We start from the raw sequence: 14,282 nt of genomic DNA on the forward strand, positions 1-14,282 counted from the left end.
TATGTCTACACTACACACCTTTTAGCTACACAGCCGTGCCGTTAAAAGGTGCGCCATGTAGCTGCTCTTTGTTGGCAGGAGAGCACTCTCCCACTGACAAAATAAATCCATCCCCAATGAGAGGCGATAGCTTTGTCAGTAAAACTTGTGTCGTTCCCCGGGGGGCAGGGGTAGGGTGACCAGATGAGAGGAAGAAAATATCAGGACACCGGTGTTTTAATTCTTATACAAGTTGATTACCATCTGATGTCAGGGAGCAAATAAAACAGGACTATAAATAAAGCGCTGGTCATGCTGTGCTGTGCCTCTGGAAAGCAGATGAACAGTTGCCAGGAGAACAGTTTTCTGTTTATTTACAGCGTCTGCAAAAGCACTGGTTTTAAAAAAAAAGGGGGGGGGAGGGGTTTGAAAACCCTAACATAATAGGTTATTAGGACCACTGAAAGTTTATATTTGTTGATTCTTCCAGAAAAAAAAATCATCCCCATAACTGACTACTATTAGAGGAGGACAAGGACTCAGTCTTGTAGAAACAAGGTCTGAGTTAAGTTTAACTAAAATGAAGACAAAATTCTCTTTATTAACTGGAATTAAAAGGAAAAATAGAGTTGCTTGTACTTTAAAAAACAATTTTAAATGTAATTGCACAGTTAGCCAACGGCACAGAGTTATATTGGGCTTACAAATAGCTACTAAACACTTTTACAGAATGGAGAAAAGCAGTGAGATTTATATTCTGTAGACAGTGTTTGCCTAAGGAGTTTGCTAGCTTTAATAATTCAGTACAAGATATCCTAGAAACAGAGTAAATATTGCTATACCTTAAAATGAAGGGAGATGAACGACGTCTTCAGATTTCAAATAAAAAGTATGCTGAGAAAAGCCGATTCCTTACAGAAGTAGATGACTGAAGTCAGGTTTAAGAAAGTTATCATAGCTAAGTTTCACATTTCAGGTTGTGGGGTTGTTTTTTTGGGGGGTGGGGTGTTTTTCAAAAGGCGGAAGCTTTAGGACTATTCCAACATCTCAACACCTTAACTTTGCTGGATTACAAGAAAAGAGCATAGCATTACAGGAACTAGTACAGCTCAAATTTACTTCTGTGTATTACATAAATTCTACCAGTTTACGGTTACAGGAGAAATTTAAAATTCTCTTCGAAGGAGAAGCTTAGTGAAAGGGGCTCCCATCAAAAAAAAAAAAAAAAAAAAAAAAAAAAAAATGTAGCCTTTGGAACAGAAGCACTTTCCAAATATTGATGTTAATTTGACTTACGCCAGAAAAGGCCTATCAGATTAGAAACCTATAGCATTTAATCATGCAGAAACCTGTAAACTACTTAAGTTTATGATAGTATGCTTACAAAAATAAAAGATTAATGATACTACATGCAAGAGACTTCAGATAGTCTCTGATACAATAAAGCAAACATTTTTAAATATCACATACCATATATTCCTTCCCACTCTGAATCTTTAGACAGTGAAGAGAGAGAATGAACAAGTCACTATAATAGATCAGTATCTCCAAAGGCAAAAGTATTCAAGGTACAATCAACAAAAATAGAGTATCTTAATTGTACAGCCCCAGTATCCAACAGAACTATAATTAGAATTAGGCCTGCCAGATTTTTATTGATAGGTACTGTTTCATTATTTAGTTGCTTCAAAATATATACTTATTTTAATTCAAACTACTCCCTCACAGAACACAGGAGTACTGTATCACAGAACAAGTTGTAAAAAAGGTATTTTTGTAAATTAGTTTAAGCAGATTTCAGAGTCATTCTTACAAATAAGACATGAATTTCTAAATTGCCAGGAAGAGCTACTACACACTTCTGCACACTGCCAATTTTGTATTTTAAGTTGCAGTTTGACCAAACTTCAGTGTGCACTGGAATTATACCACCACCTAAAGCTCAATAAAAGTATTTCTGCTGTACTGAATTTTCCCCCCCTCCATCATGCCATGGATTTAAAATTTGTAAAATAAATTTGGAGAGGGGTGCTAGATGAAGAAGATGGATTTTTTGCACGAGTGTGTAATATCAAGCAAAAATATGACCTTGGAAACACTGCCAAGGAGTGATGCACTTGTCCAATTACTAAGTCAATTCTCCATCAGTTAGGACATGTTCCAATCTCTGTTCATGTTACTGCTAATATCCCTTTCATTTTAAGTGTGTACATTGAGTAAATTGGAACACATACATACATTGTGAATTTAAATTCAAGTCATTTTCTGATAGAATTTATTGTGAGCAACATCCTAGATCCTTACCCCTAATTATTAACATCTACTTTCATTCATCATTTATGGAATAAATTTTCAATTGCAGTGTCTTTTGTTCTTTAAGCACAATTTTGCATCAAGTCATTAAAATAAATGTAAGCAGAAACTACAGCCTTGCAAACAACTGAAATGTCACGGGCATTTGAGAGAGTCTGGATAAGCAAGGAATCAGTCCCTAGAGATCTCACCTAGTAATTCCCACCTACTTTGACCACCACTTACAATGGAATGCTGCTTCGACCCAATTAGGGCCTGGTTTTCAGAAGTGCTGAGTAACTATAACTTCAGTTTTAATCAGTGAAATCTAAAGGTACTCATCACCTTTGAAAACTCAGGTTCTTGTGCAATATACTATCAAATTTATCTTGCCATGATTAATACCCAGTGGCTGGCAACTGATCACTTTCTCCAAAATATTTACTGAATTCTGGACTGCAAGTCTTCTCCTGGTCAAGAACATTACTGACCTCAAACCAGCCTGCTGACTACGCTATCTCCCACCTCCCCAAATCCCAGCAGGTTAGGTTGATCTGATAGGATATTTTTGTAAAACGAAGTTGACTGCTATTTACAACCACTAAATATTTTCAATCCGACCTTAGACAGAAATAAAACTAGCATGTTTGATTCATGCTTCCAGCTATTCATTTAAAAGAGGGAATAACATGGGGCATTCTGTGCCCTCCCTACCCGCCAAAATATAGCCAGGCCAGGTGACATAACTGTGCTCTTCATTCCCACCAAGACTTACAAACACCATCAGGCATTGATTGCCCAGCCAGCTATTGAATTCAGACAGGATTAATTGACAACTAGCATTAAAAAGAGATTGGTGTTCTACCATTGCTGATTACTTCAACACAGATAATATGATCACCATATGGAGATCTGCCAAGAGCTCTAGAAGCTACAGAGTTCCCCTTACCTGTTTTTACAGATTCCCATATTACCCTGTTTTGCACAGCTTTCTCCTCTGATTGATTACAGATCTCTCTGTTGCCCGTTTGAATTCTAATCTGGATTCATCACAAACTTGTATGTCAGCAGACAAAGAACCTGTCCTTAGTTGAACAGATTCTTTGTTCCCCCTCAAACAAAATGTCTAAGTTTCCCCACTAACTTTCTTACAAGAGAGGCCTCTAGTCTCTTCCTGTAAGGACATGGCATAGATGGGATTTCTGAGGAAGTCAACCATGAAGTCCTGCTGGTCACCTTACAAATAAGGTTCCAACATAATTTTACACAAGCTTGGCTTCACACTGTTTAGTACCTACAGTACATGCATGAATACTACTGGATTACCAGTGATGGTTAAAAGGTTATCAGCCAAGGAGATCATACATTATGTTGGCAACATACCATTCAGTTCTGTTTCCTTGAATATAAACAGCTATGTAGATCAATAGGATCCCATTCCATCACTTGCCTGTGTAAGTCCTCAGCAAGAATTCAGGGGTCTGAGGTAGTAGAGGTGAACTGATTCCTTATCCCCATTTACTCCTGCATTTGTTCAATGCTTGATTGTCAGCACATACTTTTTACAAGTTTATTTTGAGGAAGCAAGCAATTTTTGGGAAGATCTGTCATTTAGAACACATGCACAGAAGATTTCCCAAGCTGGATAACAGTTTTCAGCAACTTTCTGCATATAGTTTCTCACACGAGACAAACTGATAAAACAAACTCTTAAAACAATTTAAGAATTAACTTCTTGAAATGTTTCCAAATTACAGAATTTGTACACTGTAAATGTGGTTTTGATTACATATTCCCATTTAGGATTTGCCCCAGTCCTACTTTCAAACCTAATTTATAATCACAATTTTTTACTCTAGCCTTGTCTTGTGTAACAAATCTTTCAATTAAGACTTTCAGTCGACAGGATCCCAAAGTGCTTTATGAACTTTACAAAGTTGATTATAGATACATAGTTTCCTACCTAATGAAGTACAGTAGAATGTAGCAGTTTAACAAGATTGAATCTAGGTCTTCTCCTGGCACCCATCCTAAAATTCTGCATAAGGAATGCAGTAATGAATTGTACCTATTAACATATGGTACTTCAATGGTTTATTCCTTTTAATTAGGGTCCCCATGTAAAGATTTTAAGTTCACAGAATGTTCTATGGAATTTGGCATTTTGCAAAACTGCAGTAGAACTCCATGTTTTGGGTGCAGAATCTGCCATTTGGTTGCAACCAGGTGCCCCAACATTTTGATCACATTGCCCCCCAAAGACCTTGGTACCTCCTCTTTCTGTGCTGCTTTCACCACAAGGAGGCCTGCATTACATAAGCAACACATTCACTTAGCCTGCTGCCCCATAAAGGGGGAGGCAGAAAATGAGAACAGCTCTCCTGAATTGTCACCACCCTGCGCGGGAAAACAGAAGTCAAGAATAAGCTGAACAACTGCGGGCACTGGACAGAGCTCTGTCCCACCCAGACTGAAGTATGATGGATTAAGGCAATATGGATTCAGATATATAGCCCTAACAACTACATCACAGCCCTACCATGCTCCTCCTCCCACCCCAAGCTAGATGCTTGGTGGAAAGGGGCTCACTCCATCCCACCCTCCAGCAGCTGTTACTATCCCTACTAAGACCCTAAATATCCAGCCTTATTGGAGTTCCATAAAAGATATTACTGCACCTCCATAGAGGAAACCACAATTATGAAAAAACAACAAGCTAATTAAATTAATATTGCAGAGGAACGGAAGATTTGCTGCTGCAGAATTTGACTCTATTATGTTTAAGTACTCAGGGCCTTGATTTTAATGTAAAATGTGCATCTGGATCCCCAAGTGTCTTTCCCTTTTCAGTTTTTTTTTTTTTTTTAAAGCTTCAAAACTGTTCTTGATGTGCTATTAATAGTCTTCTAAAGTGAAGGAAAACTATTGAAAGACTTCTCTGGTTTAGGATTACTTCCCAGCACCAGAACCTGATTAGTAGTAAAGTAAGCCTTGTTTCTTAAAACTTTTCAAAGCATGAAATAATAAGACAATTTGTATTTGGTCCTAATGAAGCAGAAAGTGGAAGTTATCTGGTTTAACAGCCTTAAGTTTTTAAAATCAGTTTTTTGGGATGTGATCCAATCATTTAAGTACTATTTAACAAAAATATTGTGGAAAATGCTTGTTAACTCTGATTAAACAGGTTAATTTGAATGACCTCAGACCTCTGCCTGGAGGGGTGGGGAGAAAATCAGCCATGCTTTGAGACGAGTAAATAAAAGGTATGTTTTTTTACATAGCAAAGAGGAATGCTCTTGCACTGGAAATTTTATTTAAGGTTTCCATAGCACTCAGAATCCAAAAACACAACATTTTCAATTAAAGCTTCTAGGAACTGTGCTACTGTGCTCCTATCCACTTAGGAAAGGTGAGCTAAGTAAACCAGTGAAAGACTCCTGAAAATAAATCTTTAAAAAACAAAAAAAAACAAAAACCAACACACAACATTCCAGATATATGTACAAGATTCTGAAACATTAACAGATACTTTTAATTCAACTCAGACCCACCAACAAGTATAGATGGGATCCACTTGTCACTCAAATAGGAATGGGAGCATTTACTCAGGGATTATGACTCTTCGAGGATGCAACGACCAAACAGATTAACTGAAAGAGTAATCACCTGACTAAACATCTCTAGCATTTGAATCATTAGCCTTTCAAAAGGACAAGTCATCAGGACATAGGTCCCAGAGTCAATAATGAACATGCCCATGTTAAGTCCTGAGAGCATCCACGGATTTGGGAGGCAAACTTGTTCTGCAAACCACACTCAACAAGACAAATCCAGGAATACAACTACAGACTTATCAGTGCATATCTTCCTCACTATTTTGCGGTACATAGTGGAAAAAGGACAGGAGAGATTAACGAACTCCAGACACTACCAGTAAGCAAACATACCTGATCATTCCACTTGACTCTCCAAATAGCTGCTTATGAAGCTGGTGAGCAAGCTGGTATCACAAACAGGTCTATAGCAGGTAGAACCCACATGAACAAGGACAACAACACTGAAGGCCCACTACACAGGAAAGGTACATCATTTCAGGAACAGCTGAACTGTTTGTGCCTGCACTGGTTCAATGTTCCATGCTGTCCAATCTACACAGCACAAGGCCTTGAAATACAGTAACTCCTCGCTTAACGTTGTAGTTATATTCCTGAAAAATGCGACTTTAAGCAAAACGATGTTAAGCAAATCCAATTTCCCCATAAGAATTCATGTAAATGGGGGGAGGGGGTTAGGTTCCAGGGAAATTTTTTTCACCAGACAAAAAACTATATATTATACACAGTATAAGTTTTAAACAAACAATTTAATCCTGTTCACAGCTATGATGATTGTGAAGTTTGGTTGAGGTGGTGAAGTTAGAGGGTGGAAGAGGAAGGGATATTCCCCAGGGAATGCCTTGCTGCTAAATGATGAACTAACACTCGGCTGAGCCCTCAAGGATTAACACGTTGTTAATGTAGCCTCTCACACAAGGCAGCACGAACACGAGGGAGGGGAGACAGCATAGCAGACAGAGACAGACACACACCTTGTGGGGGGAGTGGGGGGAGGAGGGGAAGAGAGATGCACACTGCCCCTTTAAGTAAGCTGACCCACTCTTAAATGCATTGTCTTTTTAAGTGGATCAGGAAGTTGAGACAGCAGCTGCTGCCCCAAGCTCTCTCTGTCCATGTCCCCTCCCTGCTCTATATGGAGAAGGGGTAAGCGGGGTGCAGGAGCAGGGGGGAGGGGGACACCCTGACATTACCCCCTTTTCTCCCCCCCACAGCAAGCAGGAGTCTCTGGGAGCAGCTCCAAGGCAGAGGGCAGGAGCAGCACATGGCAGTGGGGGGAGAGAGAGCTGAACTGCTGGCAATTGATAGCCTGCTGGGCAGCTGCAGCACAGGGAACTTGGGGGAGCTGATAGGGGGGCTGCCGGTCCACCCTGGTTACAAGACCCCACCAGCTAACTGCAACAGGCTTCTCTTCCTGCAAGCAGTGGACAAAGCAGGTGGCTGCCAAACGACATTAGAAGGGAGCATTGCACAACTTTAAATGAGTATGTTCCCTAATTGATCAGCAATGTAACAACGTTAACCGGGATGACTAAGTGAGGAGTTACTGTAGACTGGTAATGCCAGCAGAAAGCATTTTCCTCCTCCAGGGTTTAAGGAAGAAAACAAAGCAGTACACCACTAGGCAGTACTGTTTAAAATCCATGATGGACACATGGTTTGGAAGCCTCATGTGAAGGTAGAAAGATTTGGTATTTTTATCTAAACCCGCCAGAGAAATGTGAACCCAAGTAGGAATGTGTGTGGAACGTCACCAGTAGTGCTAGTTCCTTTCAGCCCCCTTCAAATTAAGCTTTTTACCATCAAGCTACCACACTCAATATTTCCTTTAGTTTATCCTAATGATATTTAGCTTTTTCAATATAGATTCAAATACTGAGTAGTATTTAACTGAAAAAGTTTCACACAAAAATTTAGTACTTCTAGCACCTTACATCTTCAAAAGGTGAAGACAGAATTAACCTTCACAATAGTGCTGTGAGGTGGTGTGTATGTATACACTATTCCCAATTTTAGATGAGGAAAAAGAGTTTAACCTGCTCAAGGCCACAGTACAAGTTAGTGAGAACCAGGAACAGAAGCCATATATATCTCGACATGGTCCCACGCTAAATCCACTACATTACGTTATGTCTGATGACTATCCTCTGCTTTGGTACAAAGCTCAAGTTGCTGCAATCAACCAAATTTTAATTTTCATACCTAGATTTACAGGGTAATATTTAAGCAGAGTATTCAAATTAAAGTTCTTGACTGGACACGTTTAAAAATACATACTATTATATATTTTTCCAAAGCTACTTAGTCTACGTACTACTAGAAGATTTTTCACCCAAGCACTAAACTGAAGAAATAGGATAGATTTCCCCATAGGTTATGTACTATGCTTACTGGTTCCCCCAGTGATTTCTCCAGTCCAGTTTTAAGTTTGCTAAGTGATGGAAATGCCACTTCATTAGACAACAGAATAATACTGAAGTCTGTATGAAAGTGTTTCCTTATATTTAGCCTAGTTTTCCTTTGTTTAATGCCATCTCTTTATGTCTTGTCCCCTTAAACTACCACTTTTACCATTTATCTTAGTTTTATGCTGTTATTAATCACCATAGCATCTCAGCATCTTCCACTTAAAATCAATATCAACAGCAAAGTTCCTAGTGGACTTCATGGAGTCCAACACTTCTCCCTTTATAGGTTAAGCTCTGCTTGGGGTAGGGGAAAATAAGAATGGGGTTCAGATTGCAAGCGTCACAGCGGAAAGACTCAAAGCTTTGCAATGTCTCGTAAAGTGGGTTAGGCCCTAAATTCACCTGATCTCCTCTGCAATACTGTTCCCTAGGCCTGATCCCCCTGACAGAGAATGCTGTGTCTCCAACTCTAATAGCCTCCTTTCTGGGCTCAATGATGTGCCTCTCCCAGAGGAGCGCAGCTTTCTCAGTGGCTCATAGATCAAAATTTAGTCTGTGATGTAGCTGGTGTCTAATCCTCTAATTGCTTAGAAAATTAGGACCAACTCCTTAATTTTGGCATTGGAAGTAGACTAGGAGCCAGTGGATTAATCTGAACATAGGCCTGATATGCTCATGGCAGCCTGAACCAAGAAGAAATAATTCCAGAATAATTCTCCCTTCTTAGTGATCACATCTTTCAAATACTTTTGATTTCCTTTTGTCTCTTCCCTACCCTTCCTCGTTGTTCAGCTAAGAACTACCTATTACAGTTGTCCAACACTTCCCTTCACAAGACTCTGTTTTAAGTTGCTTAAAACTCTGCCATAACTAGCCATTCAGGCTGAACTTTTTCATGCCAGGTGTCTATATCAGACTAAATTCCACCCCCCCCCAGGTTTCAGCCAAAACAGGTCAGCCATTTGAGAACAAGGTTAAGGAAAATACGCTGATTTGTTTATTCTAGTAACCTTTTCTTTGAGAAGCTATAGGGTCTCCATGGTTTAGAGTGGGGACTTGAAATTTGGCAGGGAAGTGGCCTTTGTGTCAGGGATGTGCTTTGCTGTTCCTGCGATACAGCCAATATTCAGCAAGCCTTTGTAAAATTTCAGTGTGCACATATTCAGAGATTTAGTTTAGCATCTAAATGTCTCTGAAGATTCCATCCTCACTGAGCATGATCCTGCCTTTTACAGCTCCTAGTGTGGACCAAACTGTGCATACACCATCCCTACAGAGTGGCTGTACATACTCCATACTCTCTCGGTTGGAGTATGTACAGCCACTCTGTGGGGATGGCATATGCTAAGGCCAAACTTTCCCAGTAATTATGCCTTGGGGCCAGCTCAGCACCAGAACTGATAGCAGGGAAGGAATTTGTCTCCCTGTGCTCTCAATGACACACCTGCTAGTGTGGAGCAGCCCGTCTCAAATGCATATAGGACAAGTGTGGGGGCAGGGGAGTAATTAGAAAACAAGGAAACTGGGATTGAAGCTGAGAGAAAAAACTGACCATCATGTATTGGGACTGGATGAATAAGGGGACTGGAAGCTTGAGGGGCAGGGAATGAGGTAAAGACTGGGACTAGAAAAAGCACAAAGATCAAATGGGCAGCTGGGAGAAGGGTCTGTCTGGACAAGGAGATAGATCTATCTGCCCTGGTTGCCAGTCTGATAAGGAGCTGGGGTCTCAGGAAGAGAACTGGGACCAGAAGCCAGGAAGGAACATCACAATATATACACTCAAGGGGGCCAAATTAAGTTGCACAAGCATTTCCTAAGTTTTGATGTCTGATGGCTTGTTAAAAGCCACATAAGAAGAGCATGAAGATTGCAAATTGAAAAACAAACATTCAGGGCCGGCTCCAGGGACCAATGCAGGAAGCAGGTGCTTGGGGCGGCCAATGGAAAGGGGCGGCACGTCCGGGTCTTCGGTGGCGGGTCCCTCAGTCCCTCTTGGAGGGAATGACCGGACGCCGAATTGCCGCCGAAGAATGAAGCGGCACGCTAGAGCTGCCACCAATCGTGACTTTATCTTTTTTTTCTCTTCGCCGCTTGGGGCGGCAAAAAAGCTGGAGCCAGCCCTGCACACATGGCATCCTACTGATTCCCTACTGATGAACCATGTGGTGATGAACACTCAGAGCCACTGGGCAGACCACTGCCACTTGAACTAGTGGAGTATCTGATAGCAACAATACACTGTCATCCACTCCAGCACTGGAGGGGATGAGACATTTTGCAAGTCGGTTTCACAGATATTGACTGACAACAGAGAAAGGGTGACACTTTAGAACCTGGAATACAATTCAAAGTTCCCGAGAGAGTATTCTCTAGTGGTCTGAGCCTTCTCTTATTCCTCCCGAACATGTCCCCTGCCCCGCTCCTCTCTCTTCCCCACCTCTGGCTCCTCATTCCACGCCCACTCTCCTTGTCTACCCACTCTGCACTGGAAGGTACCTCAAGAGGTCATTAGTCCACTCCCCTGCAATCATGGCAGGACTAAGTATTATCTAGACTAGACCATCCCTGACAGAGGTTTGTCTAACGTGCTCTTAAAAATCTCCAATGATTGAGATTCCACAACCTCCCTAGGCAATTTATTCCAGTGTTTAAACACCCTGAAAGTTAGGAAGTTTTTCCTAATGTCCAACCTAACCTCCCTTGCTGCAATTTAAGCCCACTGCTTCTTGTCCTATCCTCAGAGGGTAAGAACAATAATTTTTCTTCCTCCTCAATGTAACAACCTTTTATGTACTTGAAAAAGTATGTCCGCTCTCAGTCTTCTCTTTTCCAGACTAAACAATTTTTTTCAACCTTCCCTCATTGGTCACGTTTTCTAGACTTCTCAGGCCTCTCATCCAAGTTGCAGTCTCCTTGCACAGTCAGTCCGAGTTTCCATTACAGCTGCTCATTGGATTGGTCACACCACCCACCCTAAGCTCCTAGTCCCAAACTCATTGTCCAACCAGTCTGAATCATCTCCACACACACATCCCCACAATCTCCCAGTCCCAGTTTCTCTTTCCATCCCCGCCTGCCGCCCCAGTTCCAGTCCCCACCTGGATCTGTGTTACAATATACTCCTTCCTCTCACCCAATACCCTGGTCTGGCTTTTGCTCGCTCTGCAAAAGAGTCAGATGGCTTCCTCCTACACCTGCGTGAGTGCCAGCACTGGGGTCATTGAGAGAACAACAGAGCTCTCAATTCCAGTAACCAGCCCCACATGGACCCAGAACAGCTTCAACCCTGTAGCCATGGGATGGAACATGCTCAGTCACTCCATGGAATAGCACATACAGAGTCTGGTCAACATTAGGAACTGAGAGCTGGAGCATGCACAGTGAGAACAATTCTCAGATTTTAGCTGCCATGAATTCTTGGAGCATGTGCAAAGAGTTCTCACAGGCTTATAAACTGGCCAAATTTGGGGAGATTTTCATGTAACAGCAAAAGAACATCCCTGACACAAAGGCCATCTCTCTGCCAAATTTCAAGTCCCTGCTCTTAAGTACAGGAGTGGCTGACGCTTCTCAAAGAAAAGGTCAGACTTTTTAAATTGGCAATTGAATGTATTTTACCTTAGCCTCTTTCCCCAAAACTTCTCTGTGAGGCAGACACCTGGCATGGAAATTTTCAACCCAAACTATTAAAGTTCAGCAAAGTTTTAAGCAACTGAAAACAGGGTCTTATGGGACGTGTCAACCACCCTTAACAGTGATCCTACCAGCCCTGCCTATAATTTAGTTCTTCTAATCTTGTTATAAGTCACTTTTACCCCGTAATTATTTTGTTGCTCCTCAGTGAACTGTATGGACCTGTGTAGTCCCCAGAAATGAACAGTGCTTCCAGATGAAGTGTCCCTGCCTGGGGGAGTACAAAACAGAGTATTTTACTTATGACTTCACACTGCCTTTAGCTGTCAAGCTATATCCTTCTTTTAGAGTGAAGTATTCTAGGGTTTGTTTTAGAAATTATACATTCCCCAATTAAGAGGAGATAAATTTCAAGTCATGACTCATTTTTTCCCCACTATGGGTCAGGTGACTTAGCCCCTCCCCCCCATTGCAGCAACATCTTGAAACCTGACCTGGCTTTTCAGAAGATAGCATTTGTCTACCAAAGGAAATCAGTTTCTAATAAAGGAAGAGTTATCTTAAATCTTCTGTTTCTCACACTGCTTCAGATCCCCTACCCAACTTTCATTTTTTCCACTTACCATTCCCCTTTCAAAGAGCTCTAACCATGCTTCTTCCAAGCACTATCAGAAATAAACAAGAGGGAGCACTGGTTGACTAGAACTACTTTTAAAGGTGAAGCTGCCTTTTAAAAAATGTGTTAATTAAAAAGTGTTAGCTGACATTACCATTTTTTTAATCTTGACAGGGCCACTAACTTGTTCTTATGTTTAATCCTGTGAAATAACTTTGGATGCTACAAGTACAGGTGCAAACACAAAGCTTATGAAACAAGAAGCTTCATACAACCAGTCATTCAGACCCCCTTCCCACTCCAAATACACACCCAGAGCAACAGGCTTCAGAAATCTTCAGAATGGATAGAGCACACTAGTAACAGTCTCTTCTCTTCTAACCCTCCTCTGGCAAAAGGGGCAACTCAAATGGGTCAAATATTTCAATTCCCATGAGACAGCCTTGGGACATTCTCTTCCACAGAGGCCAAGGGTTTGTCCATGAGACAGTTGTACCAGTTTTAAGTTAAATATGTTTAAGCTCTATTTTAGTTGAACTAGTGTAAAACCGTGTAGATACTCTGATCCTGTTTAATTATGGTTTATCTTAAGTCAGTAAAGAATAGAACTAAGCTAAGCTAAAAGAAACTACTCTTAACTGAATAAATACCTACACAAGGTTTTGTACTACTAATTAAATTGGTTTTAAAAAAACTTCACCTTTAAACTGGTGTAACTGCGTGGATAAATCTTAATGCCCCTTTTGGATATATTTATACTGGAATAAAAAGGTGTGTGCTGTTTTAAAAATATGTTAGCAAACATTTTAAAAACCAGTCTATAAACAAGGCAAGGTGTATTTTAGCACATTAGTTAGTCACGGTATACCTTAGGCTTGCCTCAACCATCTAGCTTGTGTTGAAGTGTTTAAAATGTACCTTGTCTCAAGTAAACTAAAATTTTAATATGTCAAAATGTGTTAGCTATCATTTAAACACCCGCCCCCCACCCCTACCTTAACCCAGTCTAGACATACCATCTGAAGGAGATAGTAAGAGACTGTTCTCTTCTTCCCCAAGGCCAGGAGGGTCTGTCCCTAGGAGATGGCTCACGGGAATTCATGCTTATCTACAGATCTGGTGTTTCTGCTGCCTCATGCCCCTTTCTCTGACTCTCTTTTCACTCGTAACCCATTCTTCTCCTGGCAGCAGTTAATAATGCTGCCACCAATTCCTTGATAGGACAGCATGGAAAGCTGTCCCAGGGTTTGGACAGGGAGCTAGAAAAGAAAGTGGGTCAACACAGGTTTGGGCATTTCACTGTGAAATTGAATTTTGAGATTATGCACAATTTGGAAATACTGCCTAAAGCCTGAATGAATGACAGCCTTCCCCCAAATACGAAGCATATTTTGGGTGGGAGGCTGCTTATGCTCTTAAAACAGGAAAGCACTTGAAGTCATTGTCCTACCCAATTCTAAATATTTTAGACTAAAGTTTGCCTTTACAAAAATTCAATTTGACCAGAAACCTACCAGTTTCAGCAAGTGTCTGTAAGTAACACTAAACACCACCAGGGTTTCTTGAAAGGGATATGTTTTCTTTGCATTGTTAACATTGTATACTTTCTGCATTTCTTAGCTTGCCATTTTCACTTTCTGGGTTTCATGCACTGGTACAATGCCGCAAATATTTGATTGCAAATACTAGAAGGTAACATTTAAATCCAATCAGTAACTGTTTTCATTGAAGTTCAAC

General features: G+C 40.8%; 1 protein-coding gene across 14 annotated transcripts in view; it reads right to left on the reverse strand.

Annotated features, from left to right (window-relative positions):
* LOC112102600 (ankyrin repeat and KH domain-containing protein 1) overlaps positions 1 to 14,282 on the reverse strand; it is a 193,486-nt gene that overhangs the window by 155,017 nt on the left and 24,187 nt on the right. The gene's annotated exons all lie outside the window — the stretch shown is intronic.

The sequence above is a fragment of the Terrapene carolina genome, unplaced genomic scaffold (genome assembly GCF_002925995.2).
Source record: "Terrapene carolina triunguis isolate 2854851 unplaced genomic scaffold, T_m_triunguis-2.0 Scaffold838, whole genome shotgun sequence".
Classification (NCBI taxonomy): domain Eukaryota; kingdom Metazoa; phylum Chordata; order Testudines; family Emydidae; genus Terrapene; species Terrapene triunguis.